Genomic DNA, 23,257 nt, shown 5'->3' on the forward strand with positions numbered 1-23,257 from the left:
ACAATAGTCCAACCTGGAGGTTACCAGAGCATGTGTCACAGTTGCTAGGCAGTGCTTGTTTAGGTAAGGGCACAGCTGATGGATCAGCCGAAGCTGAAGGAAAGTACTCCTCACCACCACTGTCACCTGGGCTTCCAGGGACAGTTCCAGGTTGAGGAGCACTCCTAAGCTGCAGACCCTGTCCTTTACTGTCCCTGGTTCTAGTATTATGGAAGGGGGAGAAAAATGTCACTTCCACTTCCTGCGTTCCATGCATGATTTTGTACACCTGTGTCAAATCTACCCCTACTAGCTTCTTCTCAAAGCCCAAACATAGCCAAATAAAAATTCAAGATTTGACATGGCTAGACATTATCTTAAGTTTCTCAACAATCTGGGCACAATGTGCAGTTTCATTATATTGATTTCTCCAAGTCCATGGCCAGTAGCAGCTGGTGTTTTGGATTTCTGATAGCTGTACTCTATATAAGTGAGATCTGGTCTATCCCAGATTTATACAGAAGGTCAATAAATTAACCTTCTTTGTGCATTGAAATAAAGTTCAGCAAGTTATTTATTTAGTAAATATTGAAAGAGGTATGAACAGAAGCATTCAGAATCATGAGCTGGACACAGTTTATGAAAATATACTTGGAAAACATCTTCAGATCTTCTATGGATGGAATACATTCAGGCCCCCATTTTGTAGGTGACTCAAACTGTTTCATTCCCATCATGTGTAAGGACTACCTTCCTTTTAATACTTCAGTTGTGGTATAATAATGGGATTGATGTCTCCAGGTGATGAATGAGGTAGGTTGTTTCCTGCTCACAAAGTGGGAAACACCAATAAAACCACCCTTCTTTCCCCATAACAATGTTGCACTCACCAAAAGCAAAAGGGCAATTGACTCTGAATGCATGGTGCAGTTCCCTTTTATACCCTTGCTGACCAGGTAGCAATGACTGAGGTTCATTGGTTTGAAATTCTGGCTGCAGACACTGATTGGTTCACATTTGCATCCAGGTAGTTCCAAGGCTTGCCTGGGAGGCTGGGCTACCTGGGAGGCTGGGCTTGGAGCCCTGGCAAGGGATTGCTTAATCCCTACCTTGTGGCTGACTCTGGTTTCACTGATATGGGAACCTGACCAGCCTGCTGTGTTTAATGCTGGCCAGCCAGGTATGTCCTACAACCCATCCCTTGGGTGTTTTGACAGCTCTTGGAATAAGGGAAAGATGGTGTCTGGGAGAAGCTGCTTAGAGTTTTTTCTGCTTCTGCTTAGCAGTGTTTTGTTTTAGCTAGTTATAAAATGAACAAACGACTGTTAAACTGTTGAACTGTTATTTTGTGGCATCGGAACTACATGTACCAGGAGGCTTTGAGGAAAGAAGGTAGGATAGAAATAAATATTTTGGACTGCCAGGTCTCTAGCAATGGGTACAGCAAAGAGCTGTTATCTCTGGGAATGTGCTGTGCTTGACGACAGCCAGCCTGGTATGTCCTACACTGTCCTTTCCTTGTCTCTTCCCTGGCCACTGGAGCACTGCATTTTCAGCCTCTCTGAGCTTTTCTGAGGGTTGGGGGATGGATTCTATGTTGAATTTCCCCTCCTGAGCTCATGGCAGTATCTATGTCCTTGATAGGGGGAATCCAAAAAATTCTATGGCCCCTTTGATGCTCTCCAGGGCCATAGGATTGCACTGTAAAATATATTCACTGGGATTGGAACATGGATAAATGATCTTCAATAACACCCCCCCACCCCCAACCCAGTCATGCTCTGGAGGATCTCCAAGCCCTACAGAGCTGCTTTTCAGGAAGTCTAGAGGGTTGCAGTTGGAAAGAAGGAACCACAAAGACCCCTTGTATCCCTCAAATGTAAGTAGATTTCAGCCAAGCATTAGTTTGTATCTAACCCAATGTTAGTATTTTCTTCATGGCAAACAAGGTTACTGGCAGTTGTGAATGATCCAAGCTAAGGGGCTTGGCTATAATTATTTATAAAACAGTGCATTAAATATTGTGTTGTTATTGGTTCTTCTCAAGGATGCTTGCCAAATCTTTCAAGGGTGACTGATGACTTCCAGACTCCCAGAGTGTGCTCTATGTTACTAAGTTTGGGTTACAGTAACAGGCTAGAATTCAACTTGCTCAATGTTATCATTTGTTGATTTAAAATTCAAGTTTCTAAAATAGCAAAGGATGCTGTTTCTCAGGAGTGATGATAAACTCAGTGTTGCTACCATTTTCAGGTAAAAATCTAACACTAATAGTATTTAGACTAAGGGCTCCATCCTAATGTTAATTGGATTAAATTAGCAGAACAGGAAAGGCTGTCAAAGCTAATGTCCTCAGTAAAGGAGGGAAATGCACAGGTAGTACTTATATTGCATCTTATACAAGAAATGGATTATGAATGAAATCAGTTTTTAAGATAGATAAAGGAGCAGAAGAGGAGATGGCAAGCTTCTAAACAGACATCTTGCCTGGAAATGGACAGGTCCAGTTTATTTTTCAAGAGACAATAACCACATTTTGCCAGAAGCATATTATTTACTGATTCCCAATGATATGATCTGCATCAGAGTAATCTACTTATTTTTATTGATTTAGAGTGCATGCCCAAAACACTAATGCTGATTCTGAGGAGGCTGGAATGGCGTGTTGGTGCCTGTCTGCCAGATGTGGTTCTACTGTGCCTCAGTGCGTGGAAAGTGTCTGGGGGTGCCAGGCAGAATGGCCTAAAACTGAGCATTGTGTCTGGAGTATGTGGCAAGAAGATATTGACTCTGCAGGGAGAGTTTTTAAGTTGATTGCCAAGTAAACAGTTAAGGCAGACTTAGGAAGCCTGCTTAAGGAGCAAAGGAATACCAAAGGTCTCTCCAGTCAGGGGGTTAGGCTCAGTGGCACAAACCACATAACTGAATTAGAGCAGGTATTGTGTAGGCTGCCTAGTGGCAACTTGTTGCTGTTGTTACATGCCCTCCAGGTATCTCCTATGTATGGCAGCTCTATGAATGAATACTTTCTAAAGCATTTTGTCTTTGACAGCCCTGTTGAACTCTTTTAAACACATGGCTGTGACTTCCTTTATGGGATCAAGCCATCTCATAGTTGGCCTTCCTCTTCTTCTTGCTAGCTTATTGTTTTCTCCAGTGACTCTTGCCTTCTCATGATGTGCCTGACGTACGATTTCAGTTCCATCTTGTTTGCTCCCAGAGAAAGTTCTGGCTTAATTTAATCTAGGACCTACTTGTTTGTCATACTGCCATTCAGGCTACGCACAAGCTTTCATCTAGCTCTCATTATTTTCTGATGTTCCAGCTGCAGTCTCCCTTTGAACTGATGATTAAGTTAAGGTATGCATGATCTTTCACTCTTTCAGTTTCTTCATTGCTGATCTTAAAGTTGTGTAATTCTTGATTTTTAGTTCAGGTTTTGCATTTTCTTCTTTACTTTCATCAAGAATCATTTCCATTCATTGCTGCTTTTGGCCAGTAAGATGGCATCATCTACATATCTTAAATTATTAATGCCAATTTTCATTCCTTATTCTTCTGATCCTAATTAAGCTTTCCTTATGATATGCTCTGCATACTGATTTAAGATAATGAGATACAATAACCTTTTCTAATGACATTTCCTATAGGAAACCATTCTGCTTCTCCATATTTTTTCCTAACATTAACTCCTCATGCATCAGAACAATAAAGTGCTATGGCGCCCCCATTTTTTTTCAGGACCGTACAGAGCTTCTCTTGATCCACACAGTCAATGGCTTTGCTGTAATCCATAAAGCATAAACTGATCCTCTTCTGAAATTCCTTGGTATTCTCCAGTAGTCAATGTATGCTTGTAAATTCCTCTTCTTCTTCTTCTTTTTTTAGAATCCAGTGTGAATGTCAGGCATCTAGGGTACAAATGTTTGTTTCAACACCTTGAATATGATTTTGTTTGCATGATTTAGACTTGCCCTAATACAAGTTATAAAAGTTTTATATGGAGAGCCTCACCTGTCCTTCCCCCTCCACCAACTGCAGGGTTTTTCCTTTCCAGTCCCTGCTCTGGAAAAAGTTAAAAAGACCCAAATTATATGAATGATTCACCTGCTCTCAGATAGCTCCTGATTGCCCAGCTGGAAGAGAACTGAAACAAAGCTAGCCTGAATCCACAAATCGGATCTTTCTCTAATCTGTTGAAATGTGCACATGTCTCTTGTTATCCTATGACTGGGGCAGCTGCACTTCCTTTGCAATATAAAGTAGGTGGCCAGTTTATGCTTTGTCTTAAGGAATTTTGTATCTCTGACTGTAAAAAAGCATACACTGAAACCTGTTAGAATTCTGTAACTCCTGATTGTTACTCAAGCCTTCAGTGTGTTATATTTTTCCTGATGTCTATAATGATTTCTCAACGTTTCTGTATTATGATTTTGCACTTCCCCATTGTTCTCACCTTCTTACCCATTCTGAACCTCATTCTCTACCCTGCCCTGTGTATGATTCTTACCCCATAAAACACTTTGTGCATGTTCTGTTTCTGTTTTCCTTGTAGACAGTTTTTTGTACTGCTACCCTATGGCACTGTTGTGTTAGGGGTTTCCTTTTGCTGTAAATAAAACTGTTGAGTGCTTGATTGTATGCTTCCACTGGACCCTAGTCATTCCACGCAGATCTGGAATCCTGACACGTGGGAGATTAGTACACTAGGCTTATGGCTGTTTGCATTTTCTCTGTTAGGGACTGAAATGCTTCCAGTCTATGGGCCATTCCGTGGTTTTCTATTTTTGTTGAGATTCTTGTCCAGATTGGGACCAATCCAGTCTCTGTAGTCTAGAATAATTTTTCTGGTGTCCTATCTCCTCTGGGAGACTTGTTTCTTCTGAGTGCTTTGAAAGATGCTTTCATTTCACTTATTAATATTGTCAGTTCTTCCTCAGAGTATTCTTCTTCAAAGAAGTCTGTCATGTTTTATCCTGTCTTCATAGTTCTTCCATATAATGCTTCCGCCTTCTTTTTCTTTTACCCTAGTCAGTTAGTGTGTTCCGCTATTGGTCTTTTAGCATTCCTAATCTAGGTCTGAATTTCCTTCTGTTTTCTTGGCTCTTCTGGAAGAGGTATCTTTGTTTTTCTTCTTTTGTTGCTCTCTTCTGTTTCTTTGCATTGGCCATTTTCATAGTTCTTTTTGTCTGTGCACGATAGCTGTGATAATTGTGATGCTTGCTGAAAAGTTGTATTCAGGATTCCATTCCTATTTCTGTTACCTTTGCTTCTTACCTGACTTTAATGCATTTCTTCTGTTATCTATCTAGGCCTTCCCTTTCTCTTTGCTGCAGGAATTGCCTTTTTGTATTCTCCCCTAATAATATATTTAGCAACAAGTTACAATTTTATTTGTTGTCCCTCCTACACTTAGTCCACTTGATGATTAGCCATTTCAGCTGGGACTGGTCCTGTTCTCCTTTTCACACAGTATAAGTAAAGTTTAAGGAACTGTACTTAGAAAATCTGTAACCATCTAGCTTAAAGTACCAATGAAATCATACATTACTGTTTACTTTAAAAAGTACCTACTTAGAAATAAGCCCCGTGATTGTATGTAGGATGAATTACGTTGTTGCTATGGTGCTCTGCCATAATTTTGAGGGTGAAGTAGGAAAAGGGGGACCATTGCTAAAAAGGCCCTCTCTGGTGTACATACTATTCTAAACACCCTTGGTAGTGGGTAGGAGGGATCATTATTGATGACCTTAGAACAATGGCTGACTGGTAAAGGCAAAGACAGTCCTTCAAGTAACTTTTGCTCAAGCTATTGCCCATGCTAGAGACATTCAAAAAGAAACTGGGCATCCATCTGAGTGGGATGGTGTAAATTGGTGTCCTGCAACAGCAGAGGGTTGGACTCAATGGCCTTGATGGCCCCTTGCAACTCTACTATTATATGATTCTATGAAGGCTTTAAAAAGTTGTTATACAAGTCAACTGTTAAAAAATGCTGCTGTTCAATGCACAAAATGGGTTTCTGGGAAAGAAACATGCCATCCCAGCCATGGTCTGCTGGTGCTGCAATGAATGTGTATGTACAAATAATGCTTTGAAAGGTAAGTTCATTTCAAAATGCGGGATGTATCTCATAAAACATTGTATAATTTAGATGACATTCAGGTTGCTTCTAGCTGAAATAATCTATTTTGTTTCCATAGTAACAGGACTCTAGCATAAAGGAACTGAACATTAAAGGAATTTGCAGTGGCTTTCAGTTATGCTTTAACTGGACAATAGAAATTGATTAGCTGAAGGAACTTATTGCAAAGTCTGCAGATTCTACTGTACTGGTCTTCCTAGGGGTGCCAGCAGAATATACTAGAGCTGACTATCAGGCAACACAATCAGGATAGGAACACAGGAAGCTGCAAGATAGGGACCTGGCTCACACTCAATGATAACCCACCAATATAAAAAGCAATGGGTTGTTGTGGATGAGTGGGAGCTCCGCCTGCAGTATGCTTACATCTTTCACTTTATACAGCAACCAATGACTGATTTAGCAACGCATGATCTATTCCTGCTGCTCATGACATCTGAACCTAGACTGCTTGGTTATTTACAGGCCAAACAACTTAACTGTTAACCTGTGCTTTGTTGTTGTGTTGACCAATTTTAATCTGATAGGTTGTTGTTATCATATGAAGAGCTCCATTAATCAGGCCCTTGTTCCATGTAGCCAAATATTCTTGTTACTAATTGGCAGTGGCTCTCCAAGTTTTCAGGCAGGAGTTTTTCCATCCCTTAATGAGAGAGATGGAGGACTGAACCTACAGCCTTCTGCATGCAAATACTATTTTTGGTGGAACTGGATTAAATTTGCAGGTATTGTCATCCATCATGGGGAAATAAGTAATACCAATGCACAAATAGAAGCCACTGGAAAGTGTTCCTATGGATGACTTGCAATGAGAAGAGAATGCAGAAGAACCATTCCTCATGGTGAACCATTACCTTGGTTTGCCACATACATTGTGGTTATGTAATATAAAGTGGGTGGGGAGGAGGAGAAGAGATGACAGCCAGTACAGTATCTGAAGTGTGTGTGTCTCATCCACTTGATAATTGGTCTCAAATCCTTCTACTTAATGTTTCAGTTGTTTCAATGTTTCAATATCCTCTTACTACATAGCACATCTAACAACACTGACAATAAAAAATACAATATTCCCAATAAAACTCAATATCAGTGAAATAAAAGAGAAGAGCAAATAAAACTCCAAACACTAGCCACACTGACAGTGCAATCCTTTTCATATCTATTCAGAATTAAATGCTATTGCATTAAATGAATTTTACTTTTGGGTACATTGCAAACATAAATACATTAAGACAAGGCATGCATTTAAAAACAAAATCAAGTCAACTCAAGAGGCTACAGGCAGAAGAAATTCATTTTGTAAAAGATGAAACCCTTTCATCTGCAAGATAATCCCAGCAAAAGAGCAGGAGTGGGTTATAATGTAATAATAATGGAATGATTATTAAAATACTAAAAACAAAATTAAGTCAATAAACACATCCAAAATATACATAAACATCACATGTACATTTTCTATGTCTAGTAAAGGCATTTGCTAAAGATACTGTGCAACCCTTTAGTCCTTGAGTAGGCAGTCCAAGGGCCATACAATACTGGAAACCTGCCTGTCAATGATCAGTGGTGGGGCTTCACCCACAGGGATGAACATCTGCCCTTGCAGGTCTTCCATGGACAATAACAGAGTTTTCTACCATCTTGGTTACACCACAATTAGTGTCCCAGGTACACTGATTTTTTATTGGAAAAAGTTTTGTCATTGGAAAAGACCTTGGAGAATCCTGAAAGCTGAATCTCTGTCTCAGAACTGAGCCAAAGCACTTTGTGTACCTGAGCTTCTGAACTAAGGTGGCCTCCTATCCAAGCCAATGAGAAGGGTCTGAGTCAAATATTTTTCAGTGTTCAGCTTTGTCCATCTGCCAACGGTAATAGAATTAAACTTCCTTATTTCACCACTGCTGTTTATCTTTGCTGCTTTCTAATCAAACCCTAGCACGAAGACATTCTATGTGGAACGTGACTTTTTTTCTTTCCTCTCCAACTGGCCTTTGAGAAATCATTGAAAGTCTACTGGCTACAAACAAGCACAGGTGTGCATTCACTGGTATACATATTTAAATTTGGATGAGTGGTGGTGGGGGAATCTTAGGGCTGCAATTATTATTATTATTACTATTTTTACTATTTTGCGTTTATTTATTTGTTTATAGAATCATGTTAGCTGGTCCCTTTTAACAATCTCCTACAACAGATACTACTTGGTTTAATCTATAGATAAAGCAGTAGATTATTTTGTGTTATTGATTTACTGCTTAAAGTATTAATTGATGGGTCAGTGAGACCTATTTTAATAGAAATACAGCAAATTTTACTGAATGGCCTTGAGGTTATTATTTTGGTTCAGTCAAAAATTAGTCTTTCCTTCTAATAATGAATGTTGTTTGTTAAATCAACACTTCTGTTCATATATTACAAGCCACCTAGATATAACATTTTGGTAGTACACAGTGTATATAGATTTAATCTAAATATAATCAAACTAGCAATTAATTTACATATGGTTAATCAGTTCTAAGTTCTTTAATAACTATATAACTCTATAAAAATTGGGTAGTACTATAATAGAATGATTGCATACATTCTTGTTCTTCTATGCTTCTTGGTATGAAATACCATCTTTGAAACTTATACCATGCTATAGTTAGGAACAACAACAGTAGTAGTAGTAGTAGTAGTTGCTGGTTTTGTTATTTTTATACTGCTTGTAGTCAAAGCTGTGTGGGTGGTTGTCAAGAATAATCATAGAATCATACACTGAGGTCACCCATCCAGATTCTAACCAGACTTGACCCTGTTTAGCTTCCAAAATTAGGCAGGATCAGACACTTTTAGGGTTGGATACTGACACTAATTCAGGTTGGGCTTGAGATGACCTTGGCCCATCATCAATATCTCGTCTTTATTGCATTTATATCCTGCCTTTTTCTCCAAGGAGCCCAAGGTGGCATAGCTGATCCTTCTCTTCCTCTTCTCCATTTTACCTTCAAAACAACCTTGTGAGGTAGGTTAGGAGAAGCAGTGACTGGCCAAAATGACAGTGACTTCATAGCTGAGTGGAGATTAAAATCTGAATCTCAGCCCAGCTCTCTAACTATGGCACACTGGTTCTTTTTCAGCCAATGAATGACTATTAAAGAATTTTTCTAGTGTGTAAGATTAATCTCCCTTATGGCATTAAAATTAATGAGCATTGATTCATCCAGTGACTTTTGATTATCCTCAAGTATTAGATGTCCTTAGAATTATGTACATAATCTAATTAGCATGGATGATTGGGACCACAAAGATATCTGGATTTATTAAGTGATATTTGTATTGCTAACTGTGCTCTTCCATGTGCCTGTTTAATTTCCCAGTGAATATTTATCATATAGCAAGGATACAGGAAGACATTGTCACTGAGAGGTTTTCTTTTTTTTTCTCCCCCAGTATCAGTGCTTGGAACAGGTAAATCCTTGATTTTTGGATTATAATTAATTTTCTGTTACTTTATATATTTTCACTATAAAGCTAAACATCTCAGAACGCCCCTCATCCCCCCCCCCAAAGCCACCTGCATTTGCTTCCAGATTCTCAGGGTTTAAACATTTCAGCTTAGAATGTCCTAATGAAATTTAACATCCATTATGGAAGTATCTGGAAATTGTCTTGTGAAGCTAAAGTGACACCAACTAATCTACCTGGAATTCATGTTGTCACCAGAGCTGCCTGAGTGAAATATTGTCTTCTTTGGATTTTAGAAGTGACTGAAGATTAATTCTGTGAAAACACTTCTATGCAGTTGCATAATGATCAGGACGATCAGCAAGAAGAGGACTACTTATGAAATCCTCACATATACAATCAGCTTTCTGGTGTATCCCAAACATAGCCAGTGCTAGTGTTTAAGATTCTGTGTTGGTGAAGAAAGTGATATTATCTTCATGGTGATATAAACATTAGCAAGAAACAAATATTTCACAAAACACTTTATCATCCAAGAAGGTATTTCTGTATTATATGATCCGAACTACAATTCCAGCACTGTAACTGTGTTAATCTGCAACATCAAAGCCAAAAAAATAATCTTTTGGTACACAGAAACAGGTATGCCATGGTCTTCTGGAGGAAAAACAACTCTGCAGTACTTGGTACCTTATCTCATTTAGATGTTTATAAATCATCTTTGAGAGTGTTTCTACCTCTTCAAATGACAGGTGGGCTTGAAGACTCTCAGTCTATAATTCTGATTACATTGAGATGGCCAGATAAGGTAAACTGAAACATGTTTGTTTGTTTTTTAAATTTTATTAAGATTTTTACACTAACACTAAAAACATCAATCATCAAATACATTGGACGTACTGGGTCAGCCCCCTACTCATATTTTTTAACTATAGTCATATTCAAATCCATCTATAATAACTGAAAAACATCTTTTAAATCTAAGCCAAGTCCTGTTTCTCTAGCCAATAAAAAAAAAATCCCAAGTTTGATAGAAGTCAGTATCTTCTTTCTCCTTCAGTGATAAAGTCAATCTATCCATTTCTGCACAGTCTTGAATCTTTTTTAGAATCAGTTCATTGGTGGGCAATTCCTCACTTTTCCAATGTTGAGCACATGCAATCCTCACCGCAGTGATAACATGTAACATCAAATACATTTCTTGTTTACTAATAACTTCTGGCCTAATAAAAAAGGCCTAATAAAAAAACTTCAGGTTTAAAAGCTAAGGGTTTTTGTAACATTTCCTCAAGCCATTTATGTATTTTAATCCAATTCTTTTTCACATTGTCGCAAGTCCACCACATGTGGTAAAAAGTAGCCAATTTATGTTTACATTTCCAACATCCATTTGGCATATTTGGAAACATCTTAGCTAATTGGTTTGGCAACAGATACCATCTATAAAACATTTTATATAAGTTTTCTTAATACGAAATTGCTAATATTACCTTAATATTTCTCTCCCATAGCTTTTGCCACTTTTCTAATTCAATATTATATCCAAAATTTTGTGGCCATGTTATCATAGTTTCCTTAATCTGTTCATCTTCTATTTTCCTGTCAAGTAAGAAATCATATAATCTTTTAATCATTTCTCATCTGATTTAAGCATCACTTGATCAAATGCTGTTAAGTCCTTATAAAACCCCCATGCTTTATAGTCTTTAGCATATCTCGATTACATCTGCACCTTATGCAACCAAGAGATATTAGATCCCTGTTCTTGTGTTTCTTGATCTAATTTCAGGCCTCCATCCTTATCCAAAATATCATCATATCTTATGATCCCTTCAAAGTTCAATGCATTTGGATACACAAAAGTTCCATAGGTGAAAGCCATCTTGATAGTTTATTATACAATTTTAGCTTTAACTTTTCCCACACTGACATTAATGATCTTCTAATAAAGTGACTTAAAAAAGACCCATGTGACCTAGCCTTCTCATACCACATATAAGCATGCCAACCCATTTGCAAATCATGACCTTCAAGATACAAAATTCTCTTATTTCTTAAAGTTATCCATTCTTTTAGCCAAGTTAAAACAGACGCTTGATAATACAACACCCAGTCAGGAAGACCAAAACCACCATTCTTTTTAGCTTCCTGAAGTATTTTTAATTTAATCCTTGGTTTCTTCTTTCTCCAAATAAATTTTGAAATTTGAACATTTAAATCATCAAAAATTTTTTATCAATTTTTACAGGAATCATTTGAAATAAAAACAAAAGCTTTGATAGTATATTCATTTTAACAAGTGCTATTCTTCCCATCAAAGATAATTGTAAATTGGCCCATTCTTCCAAATCACCCTTAATATCCTTCAATAGTTTATCGTAATTGTCTTCTTTCAAAGTAGTACACTTGACTGTAAGATAGATTCCCAAATACTTAATGGACAGCTTTCTGATGATTAGTGATGCTTTATCTGACCTTTAATTAGACCTCAACAGCTGCAAAGTTGTCTGATATCTTTACTTAAGAAACTAAGAATTATGGATAGTGAAACCTGACCTTGATACAGCTGAAGCTTCTGTGTGATGAGAGAGATGGCTGTTTCCCTTACTTGTTTTTATTGTCATTTTTCTTCTATAATAGGAGTAAAGCTTATATTTTAGCAACAAAGTTTAAGAAAAAGAGAGAGAAATCAGAACAAAATAAAAAACTTCCGAAACAAATTCAAATACTAGAAGATCACCATTAAAAAGTACTTCAATCCTAACTGAACAATCAATCTTAAATCAATCTTAACTGAACTCAGACAATTAAGAAATCAACTAGACATGAAAGAGACAGAAGAAATACAAAAGAAGTCAATTTTTTAAAAGCAAAAACACTTTGAACATGCAAATAAACCTGGAAGATATTTAGTGTACTGTCTTAAGAAAGAAATGGAAAGGTTTATAAGAGGGATGAAAAAAGACAATGAAACAACATGTGTTGAAAAGAAAATTCATGACCAATTTACTGGTTTTTTTTTCCAAATTTATATTAAAAAATACCAACTTCAGAAGATGGAATGGAGCAGTATATAAAAGAAACATGTCTTGAAAACTTCACCCCTGAGCAGAGGAAAATACTGAATGATACTATTACTTCTGAAGAACTATCACAAGCCATTAGAGGGCCTTCTCTGCAGTGGTGCCCCACTTGTGGAATTCTCTCCCCAGAGAGGTTTGCCTGGTGCCATCACTTTATTCTTTTTGGTGCCAGGCTAAAACATTTTTATTCTCCAAATGTTTTAACATTTGATTGTTTCAATTGGGGTTTTATTGTTGGTTGGAAATTTTATTAGAATGCTGTGTTTTACTTTATTTTATATTGTCTTATTGTTAAACTGTTCCAAGACCATGGTAAGGGATGATCTAGAAAAGTCTTATAAATAAATAAATAAATAAATAAATAAATAAATAAATAAATATTTAAAAAAGATAAAGCACTTGGTCTGTATGGATTCACTGCTATGTATTACAAGTGCTTAGAGGAAAAATTTATAGTACTGCAGCAGCAAGTAATGGATGAAATTAAAGAAGAGAAACTATTACTGCCAACATGGTAGGAAGCCCACGTAAAAAAGGCAATGATCCCACTTCATCACGTTCCTACTGACCTATATCATTATTAAATGTGGATTACAAATTCTTTACTTCAGTAATGGCAGATTAAGAAAATGTATGGAAAAACAAATGCATACAGACCAGACTGAATTTGTCCCAAAAAGATTTATGAAAGATAACATTTGTTTTGTAATTGATGCAATTGAATTGGTGAAGAAGATGAAGAAGAAGAAAGCTGCATTATTCTTTTTAGATGTGGAGAAAGCTTTTAATAACATGTCCTAGTCACTCTTAATGAAAACTTTCTAATACTTAGACTGTGGTTCAAGCTTTATGAATCAGATTCAAGGATTTTATACTAACACAACATGCTAAGATCTTAAATACTGACAAAGCATGATACAGGAAAGTTGCACAGTTAGAAAAACCATGAGCAGAAATCTTATAAATTTCAATGATTATTGAGAGACCAGTCTGACCATTAATTCCATAATATTTTGATGTGCACCTATATGCAACAATTGAATCCACACAACCCACCGGTAAAACTAGTGGTAGCCCAGAAAGCAACGGTCAATGTGCTTTCCCTTGGCAGTTCACCTTTTGATAGCTGTTAAGTGAGCAGAAAGTTAAAGAAAGTCCTGTTTGCCTTCTCTGAGACAATGCCAATTGTTGGTGCCTGCTGCACTTTGACAGCAGACACTTCTCAGAATATTGCCCAGGCAAGTCTTGCTATTTAGGACCCACAGAAGTGTGAACCTCTGTGCTTATACAAGTCTGTCTAAAAGTATTTTTTAAAATATGAATATATCTGCACATGCCCACACATATACGAGCTATGTTCAGAAAGTAATGAGATACTGTGCTGAAGGAAATATGGACACTGGTTCTGATACACCATAGCCTTGTTCAGCTCTGGTACTGCCTCTATCTTCCCAACCTAGAACAGATGTGGAACCATCCTGTCAACCTCTTGCTACCAAGGGCTTTCATTCATACTATAATGGTCAGAACAGCTTGATGTGTGCATTCTTTTTGCTTGAAATAAAACAAACAATGTGTGAGCACAGAAATGGAGTGTAGTGATTTGGAAGTTCTGTCTTGTTTACTTATATAAAGTGTGATCTTATTTATTTATTTATTTATTTATTTATTTATTTATTTATTTATTTATTTATTATTTGTGATGGGAAAGTCCAAGTATTATACCACAAACTAGAAGAAAAAAATTGACTAGGCTAATAATCCATTTGAACTGATAGTTTTCCTGCATGACAAGGATGCACAACTTTCATCTCGTGGGCCGGAGGGCTTCTGTCTGGTCTGTGGACCCTGCTTGAGTTTCTCCTTGGCTGTATAACATTCCTTATGCTATAAAATGCTGTGCATTGTGATGCCTCAGTGTAACTAATTAATGGCGACTTGTTGGATGTCACATATGTGCAAGCAAGTTTTGTTTCTCCAGTTTTGCCTTCACCTGTTTCTGTGCAGTGTAACGGCACATTGTGTGCCTTTGTGACTACATCTGGTGGCTCATAGAATTAGACTCAAACATCTTATTTGGTTACATAAATTCATCTGTGAATGACTCCGGTAACAATTATAGATCGTCACAATTTATACTATCTGTGTACGAGATGCATTGTTTTCAGCGATATCAGAACTGGGCCTAGTTTATGGGATGCAATCTTTCTTCCCTGTTCTCCCTTCCCCATTCTATTTCCAGGAAAGCTTTATCACAAGCAATGAAATGGTTTGTCTTCTGTGCACTGTTGACACTGCTTGGCAGAGGTTCTACATAGTTCTTGGAACGTCTATGTGCAAAGCAGATGTTCCAGCACTGAGCTGCAGCCTGTTCCCAGGTGTTTGCTAAACAGATATTTGCATTTGTAGATGTTTGCTAGCCTCAGATGTGAAATTTATTTTTGATTTATGTTCTGCTCATCTTTGGAAGAAGTGCTTTGCATGTCTGTAGAACAGGGAAAGCTTTCTGAAAGCACTTTCATTTAGTTCAGTCAAAAGGTACCTTTTCTCTCCACCTTTAAAAAGTACACTGAACCCAAATGGTTCTGCAAGTTGAAGCAGAAGACAGATGAGTCCCATGTAATTGATTGGGTCCCCGTGTTGTCACCAATAAACACACATTGTCTGAACTCCATACAGATTTTTGGAGCCAGAATGGTGCAGTGGCTAAGAATATTAGAGATCTCAGGAGATCTGAGTTCTGGTTCTCAGTCAGTCATGATGTTAGGTCCACCCTCCCATGTCAGCTTGCTCTCTGAACTTTCCTGCAGATTTTTTTTTTTCTAGTGAGTCATAAGGGGCATCCTGGGCCATCTAGTCTGACCCCCAGTTCTAGCTGGCTCTGCTCATGACATGCCTACCATGTGCATGTCTAGCCTATCCTTGAATACCCTCATCGATGGGGCCTCAACCACATCCCGTGGAAACCCATTCCATACCACTGGGGTCCTAACTGTCAGGAAGTACTTCCTGGCATCCAAATTGAACCTTGGTTCCCTGAGCTTGCCTCTGTTGGAGCACATCCTGCCCTCCTCTGCAGGAGAGAATAGGTCTCTACCCACCTCAGTATGACACCCCCTCACATACCTGTATGTTGCCAACAGATCCCCTTGGAGTTTCCTCTTCTCCAGGCTGATAAGACCCAGTTCCCTCAGTCTTACCTCATATGGCTTTCCCTGCAATCTGGGCCACCATCCTTGTGCCCCTATGCTGCACTGACTCTAACCTGGCTGTATCCTTCCTGTAATGAGGGGCCCAGAACTGAACACAATACTCCAGTTGCGGGTGCACCAGAGTTGTACAGAGTGGTAGTAATACCTCTCTCAATCTAGAAGCCACGCTTCTGGCTATGCAACCAAGCATTGTGTTTGCCCCCATGACCTCCATGTCACACTGCTGACTCATGTTTAGTCTGCAGTCAACCTGAGATCCCTTTCGCAAGTGCTGCTCTCCAGCCACTTGTCACCTAACCTGTACTTATGACACCCATTCCTATGCCCCAAGTGCAAGACCTTTCACTTATCCACATGGAACGCCATCCTGTTGTCTCCTGCCCACTTCCATAAGAGTACCTGCTCCTCAGTTGTGGCCACTGCCCCCATTTTAGAATCATCCATGAATTTGATCAGCAGACCGTTCAACCCTTCTTCCATGTCATTGATGAAAAGACTGAACAGGATCGGCCCCAGGACAGAGCCCTGGGGGACCTTGCATGTCACTGGCCGCCATCCTGATAATTCCCCACTAATGGTTACCCTCTGCTTTTGGTCAGTCAACCATGCACTAATCCATCAGGCAGTGCATTATTCTATCTCAAAACTGCTCAGTTTCTCAGTCAGGATATCATGCGGCACTTTGACAAATCCACTGCATCTCCTCAATCTAGCCACCTTGAAACTTTGTCATAAAATACAAATAAAAAAAGGGCTCGTCTGGCAGGACCTGTTTTTGCAGAAGCTGTGTTGTGTGGCCGCCAGCCTCCCTTCCCTATCTAAGGTTACTAGATCTCTCGCTATTATGAGTGTGCACCTGGCGGCAGTTTGCTTGCAGGGAGATCGTTTTGGTCTCACTAGGAGAAAATGACCTCCGCATGAGCAAGCCGCAGCTTCACCCCGTGCACCCCCTTCCCCTGCCTTGCTGCATGCACACGTGCCCTGCCCCCACTTCCACCCCCTCACTGGCCCATGCACTGTGCCGGCACTGCCTTGGTGGCCTGCACCCACCGCCGGCAACTTTCAACTGGCTCCCTGTTGAAAAAGTTTGAGGACCCCTGCATTAGATGGTAACATATTATTGCTATGAATTAAAACACATCTGAATGCTACACAAACCACTTGACTAGCCAACAAAACAGAACAGACCTGTGATTAGGGCAATGAAGCAAGAGGGGAGATGGCTAGAGCATAGGTGGAGGAGATATCGAAATGAATCTGACGGAGCATGGCTTACAGCCCATTATAGGGCCTGTTCTGTGGCAATAAACATGGCAAAATGCTAATATTTTGTCACTTCTATTGCGTCTCCTCAGTGTCACCCAGTTGAACTTTTCCAAGTGGTTCGTGGTCGCTTACATAATGGAATATCAGATGAGTCCTCTGAGCCCTTGGAGGTTCACTGTGATGGATTTGCTTCTCACTTGAAGACAAAGTTGTTCAGACATGTCACAATTTGAATATAGTTAATACAGTTAATCTAGTCTCATTGAGAGAGGTATCCAGTGCACCATCTCATCTGACTTTGAGGGATGAGTTTCAATTATTGAGGCCTGATGATGTGGGCAAGGTTTTTGGGTCTGTTCATGCCACCACTTGTTTACTTGACCCTTGCCCATCTTGGCTTATTAAGAGATCTGGCGAAGAGGTTTGCACCTGGGTCCAGGGGGTTGTCAATGCCTCACTAAAAGAGGGAGTGGACCCAGCCTCTCTGAAGGAGGCTGTGATAAGACCACTCCTTAGGAAACCAAACCTGGCCCTGGGGGGCCATTGTAAATTACAGGCTGGCTATGACATCCCATTTTTGGGCAAGGTGCTAGAGTGGATGGTGGCCAAGCACATCATGCCAGAGACCATTCCAAAAAATATGTCAGAGTTATTTAAGGATATGACTATGACAGCAAGAATCACAATAACTTCAAAATGGAAATCACTGGAGCCCCAAACTATTGAAGAATGAGAAATAGATCAGCAGAATATGCAGTGATGGGAAAGCGAACTAATTATGTAAACAGAACTCAATTAGAGGAATTTAATGACAAATGGATATTTTATTGTGCTTAGCGTGATTAATGGAAGCCCAGGGGAGTTTGGAAAATAAAAAGGAAAGCATTAGAATTTGAACTGGTTAGAAAATGTGCTGATGTGTAGCATAATGTTTCTTTCTTCTTTTTCTGCAGACTCTCATACAGCATGGGAAGAGTGGCAGCTTTGTTTATTTTGTTCACTTTACTCTGTTTTGTTTTTGTTGGTTTTTCCTTTGTTCTGTATTTCTTTTCTGTGTAATTGTGTGTGATGAAAAAACAAGTTTTTAAAAAAACAAACAAACAGTTTTCCCCAATCCTTCAAGGTGCCTGAAAAGAGACAAGCAAAATCAGCTCCACTGATTATCAGGTGGGCAGGCAGGTTTCCTCCATGCTGTTGAAGAGGATTCTGGAAAGATGTGGTCACCTTAAATAGGTGCATGTGACTTAAATGCAAACTTGCATGGCACATAATCCTCCCCCTAACTATTCTCAAGGCAAAAAGTGGTGTGCTAGCATGGCCCTACAGCCTCCCTCTCCCTAATGATGGGCGGTAGGAACCAACTGCCCTTGCAGAGCATGCCTTGCCATGGAAAGAAGCACCCATTGAAAGAAACCAGCAACCCCAAAACGTTTGTTCTTCAACAGCTATGGGGCCATATTTAAGGGCATTATATGGGGCATTAAAAGCCAGTGAGGGGAAGGAAAGATGGAGAGTCACTTTGCACAAGCTCCCTTTGGTGGGGTGCAGACTGTAAGGCACAAACCCAGAAATAGTTGATCCAGGTCAATCAATGTTCCAGTTACAGGCATTGGGTCATTGAGCTTAATATAAGCAAACTTCTGTGGACTTTAATAAAAACAAAGAAGAAAGCTAGAAAGTTTTGGACAACACTGTGTAAGAATATGTATGTATGTCAGCATTATGTGACTATAGTTTTAAAAAGTCCAAACAAAGTGTGGTCATCCATAATTCTGTTTGGCATTATTAAGGCAGGATTGTTTAAAAGAGATGGTTTAGAGTTTGGCTTCATTCACTTTCTGGAACCATCTGTTATTGTCTATTGGCAGACAGATACCAAAATGCCTCCAGTCCATTCCTGCTGCCTGCTCATACAGTGCCATGTTCTTCTGCAAATAATAATAATAATAATAATAATAATAATTGTGGAGAACTGAAGTCCAAAGGCTTTTACTTTAAGGGGCAATAGACTGGGCTTAAGAAGCACCTTGCGAATTCTTCTTTCTATGGTTCTTAGAGATTAAACACTTGCCATGGGATATATGGGATATATTTTTTATTGTTGGAAGAGGAGTGCTAACAAGAACCATTTTCATATCACATAAAAGCCTTGCAAATGATTTTCCTTTTCCACTAAAGCAGGCACTAAAACAGGCTTCTTGTAATGTTTTATTACTGTACTCTGTGTAAACCATTTCACCATCTTTGGATTTCTTTTCCCTTTTCAGGTACTGTATAGTATGTAGCCTTGAATAAAAAATGCATACCCAAAGCAATGAGTGCACTGTCCTCTGCATTTGTTTGCATAGCAAAATCCTCCAATGCAGGAAATGTATTGGTGGCACTTAAAAAAATATTGGCATTATTTTAACCTGGGTAGGCAGATGTTTCAGAGCGGTGGCCAGCTTGTTTGATACAAGTACTGAGCAATCATATGCTTCTTTACTCAGAAGTAAGCTCTACTGAATTCAGGAGGATTTACTTCCAGGAAAGTGCTCATAGGAATACAGCCTTAGAGCACAGTCCCATGCATGGTGGGTTCTCTTCTTTTTTACTTTTAAAACCAGCAATAGAACATTGATCTTGATTCTGATCAATGTTTACTAATTTCCATTGCATTTTCATGTAATAGGGCTTAAAATAAACAACTGAGTTTGATTACTTCTAGAAGAGCTTAAAGCTGGGAACAATTGATGGCAAAAGAAGGGGAGGGCAGAGAATGAGGTGGCTAGATGGAGACACTGAAGCAGTCAGTGTGCGCTTAGGAGGACTCCGGGGGATAGTGGAAGACAGGAAGTCCTGGAGGAATGTTGTCCATGGGGTCGCAATGAGTCAGACACGACTTCGCGACTATCAACAACAGAAACAGTACAACTATCTCTTCTGTAGTTTATAGGGAGTGGAATCTGCAGTTAGTTAACTACTGAAATAATACCAAGGCAAACACTGATATGTGAGGCCTGCTTTAGAAAAGTGGCCTTTAGTTTAATCATGTCCTGGTGATATTTAATTAAAGGGAAAAGGTTAGAGTTGAATGACATATTATGTCCTCTTTTGAAAAAATATGTTGATCCTTTATCAGTAGCTAGAAATAGAATGAAAATTTGTTTTATGTAATGCACCTGAAAGAAAAAAATATTTTAAAAAAATAAGGATTCAGAATTTGGAATGAGAGTTGAACTGCTTGGATTCGAGGTGGACTAAATATTCCACCAAAATTTCATGGAACCTTTCATTTCATGGGAAAGTGCTAGGGTGATTTTGAGAGCAGGTAAATACAAAAGATTTTCAGAGAGGAATTTCTTCAATGCCATCGTTTTTCTCATCAAAGAAAAAAGTAAATCTGCCACTTCAAGTAGTAGCTTTGATGGTTTTGGATGTATTCTGTTCCTGGGAATGGATGTGCCCTGCAAAGATACTGTGATTCAGCTCAAAAAACACATTACTCCGCATGCAAGGGTTAATTATGAGTTGTGTGTGTATACACAGAATCATAGCATAGCAGGTTTGGAAGGGGCCAGTATAACTATTGGGTCCAACCCCTGATTAATGCAGGACTCCAGGTTAAAGCATCTCAAAGCAAAAGCTTCCAGCTACAGCTTGAATGCCTTCAGTGTGGGAGAACCCACGAACTCCCCAGTTAATCGGTTCCTTTGTTGTATTGCTCTAACAGTCAGAAATTCAGCCTCCTGTAACTTGAGCCTATTATGCAATGCTCTGCATGCTGGGATGTCTGAGAAGAAATTCTAGCCCTCTTCTTCGAGACAACCTTTCAAATACTTAAAGTGGTATCATATCTTCTCTCAGTCTTCTTTTCCAGGCTAAGCCTGCCCAGTTCTTTCAGTCGTGACTCACAGGACTTTGTTTCCAGACCCTTATCATTCTTTTTGCTCTCTTCTAAAAGTCTTCTAGTTTATTTGCATCTTTCTTAAATTGGATACATTATCCAAGATAAGAACCAATGAGGGCTGAGTAGCAAAGAACCACATGTGATTTGGAAATGATACTTATCCAGGCCTTTTTTGTAGTGCCATCACATTGCTGACTCATATTCAGCTTGAGAACAACAACAATCCCAAGATCCTTCTTGCTTGAGAGATTATTGAGTCTAGTATCTCCCATCTTTTAATTGTCCATTTGTTTTCTTTCTCCTAGGTGCAGAATGTAGCATTTGTTCCTATTCAAATTAATTCTGTTGTTTTCAGTCAAGAACTGCAACCTCTCAAGTGCACTTTGAATTGTATTTCTGTCTTCCAGGGGATTGACTATTCCACCCAATTTTATGTCATCAGCAAATTATTATTCCCTGCATCTCTGCATCTAAATCATTAATAAAAATGTTGAAGAGCAATGGACCCAGGACTGGAGCCTGCAGCACCCTACTCATTACCTCTCCACGTTTGAGAAGGTGACATTGATAAGTACTCTTTGAGACAAATTCTGTAGCCATCTGTGGATGCACTTGATAGCTATTCCATTCAGCCTGCTTTTAGTTCAGTTGCTGATCAGGATATCATGAGACATTTTGTCAAATTGTTACGTCCACAGCATTTCTAAAGTTCAGCAGGGAGGTTATCCTCTCAAAATATGAGAACAGAGGAGTCTGGCAGGATTTGTCCTTGTCAAATTTATTATTATTATTATTATTATTATTATTATTATTATTATTACTACTACTACTACTACTACTACTACTACTACTACTACATTTCTATGCTGCCCCTTGCCGAAGCCTCGGGGTGGCTTACAACACAATAAAATACAATACAAAACAAAAATAACAATATAAAATTAAAATTAATAAAATAAAATAAATAAGAAATATAAATGATATAAAAGAAGTTATAAAAGAAAAGAAAAGAAGTCGCCCTGGCCAGATAAATAAGTAAATATTGTTAACAATTAAAATGACGTTTAAATAAAAAGGTCTTCACCTGGCGCCGAAAAACAAATAATGACTGCGCCAGGCGGACCTCTCTGGGGAGCATATTCCATAGATTGGGCGCCACCGCAGAGAAAGCCCTCCTCCGAGTACCTACCCTCCTAATTTCTTTCACAGAGGGTTCCCGGAGAAGGGCCTCTCCTTCATGTTGGCTTCTAATCAGAATGACTGGTCTGTAGTTCCTGGATCCTTCCTTTTCCCTCTTTTGAAGCAAGGGGCAACCTTAGGGACTTCACCCATCCTCCATGATTTCTCAAAGACAATCAAGAGTGGTTCTGAGAATTCTTCTGCCCATTACTTTATTACTTTAAGATGCAGTTAATCAGGCGCTGGAGATCTGAACTTATTCAAGGCAATAAGCTGTTCCTTGATCATTTGCTTAATCTCAAGGTTCCAGCCTGTCTCTTCAGCATCATTTCATGTTTGCAAGGGTGGCCATAGACCATTTTTTGGGGGGAGGGGGGGAGAAGACTAAGCCAAAGTAAGAACTGATAACTTCGTCTTTTCCTTTGTCATCTGTTATCATTTTGTCATCCCCATTATGTAGCCAAACCACCATTTCCCCCCTGTTTATATGCATGTATCTGAAGAAGACTTGTTATTTTTAGCATCCCTCTCTAACCACAGCTCATTCTGACTTTAGCCTTCCTGACACCATCCCTTCAGTTCCATCCTACCTGCCTGTATTCTTCCTTTGGAGCCTGGCATTCTTTCTACTTCCTACACATATTCTTATTTTGTTTTCAGGTCATTTCTAAACTGTTTATGGAGTCACTTTGGCTTTTACCTTTTTCCATGTTGGTCTTGTTTGTGATTGCATCTTTAGAATGCCCTTCTTTTAAAAATCCTATTCATCTTGGAGTCCTTGTCTCATTAGAGTTTACTTGCCATGTGACCTTACTTATCAGTGTTCTGAGTAGGCTTCCCTAAAATTCAGGATATACATTTGGCTACACTCAGCTTTTGCTTCCTTTAGAATCAAGCCCATGGGTCTTCACAGTATATATGGGTTTCCATTTCATATGACAGGGAATCTTCCACAACCACTTCTCTTCTCTTCTTCTTGGTGTGGATCTAGTATCCTTGACTCTGCTTGACTGACCTTCAGCTTCTCGGTTGCTGTTGCATGGGATGCTCTCCAGCCTCA

General features: G+C 39.0%; 1 long non-coding RNA gene across 1 annotated transcript in view; it reads left to right on the top strand.

The window, feature by feature from the left end:
- Positions 1-496: 496 nt before the first annotated feature.
- LOC123028660 overlaps positions 497-23,257 on the top strand; it is a 72,914-nt gene continuing 50,153 nt past the window's right edge. The window contains exon 1 of the long non-coding RNA XR_006415728.1: positions 497-1,858. This is a non-coding gene — a long non-coding RNA (uncharacterized LOC123028660). The remainder of the gene's footprint in view (positions 1,859-23,257) is intronic.

Source organism: Varanus komodoensis, unplaced genomic scaffold (assembly GCF_004798865.1).
Source record: "Varanus komodoensis strain SLA01 unplaced genomic scaffold, ASM479886v1 scaffold1, whole genome shotgun sequence".
Taxonomy (NCBI): domain Eukaryota; kingdom Metazoa; phylum Chordata; class Lepidosauria; order Squamata; family Varanidae; genus Varanus; species Varanus komodoensis.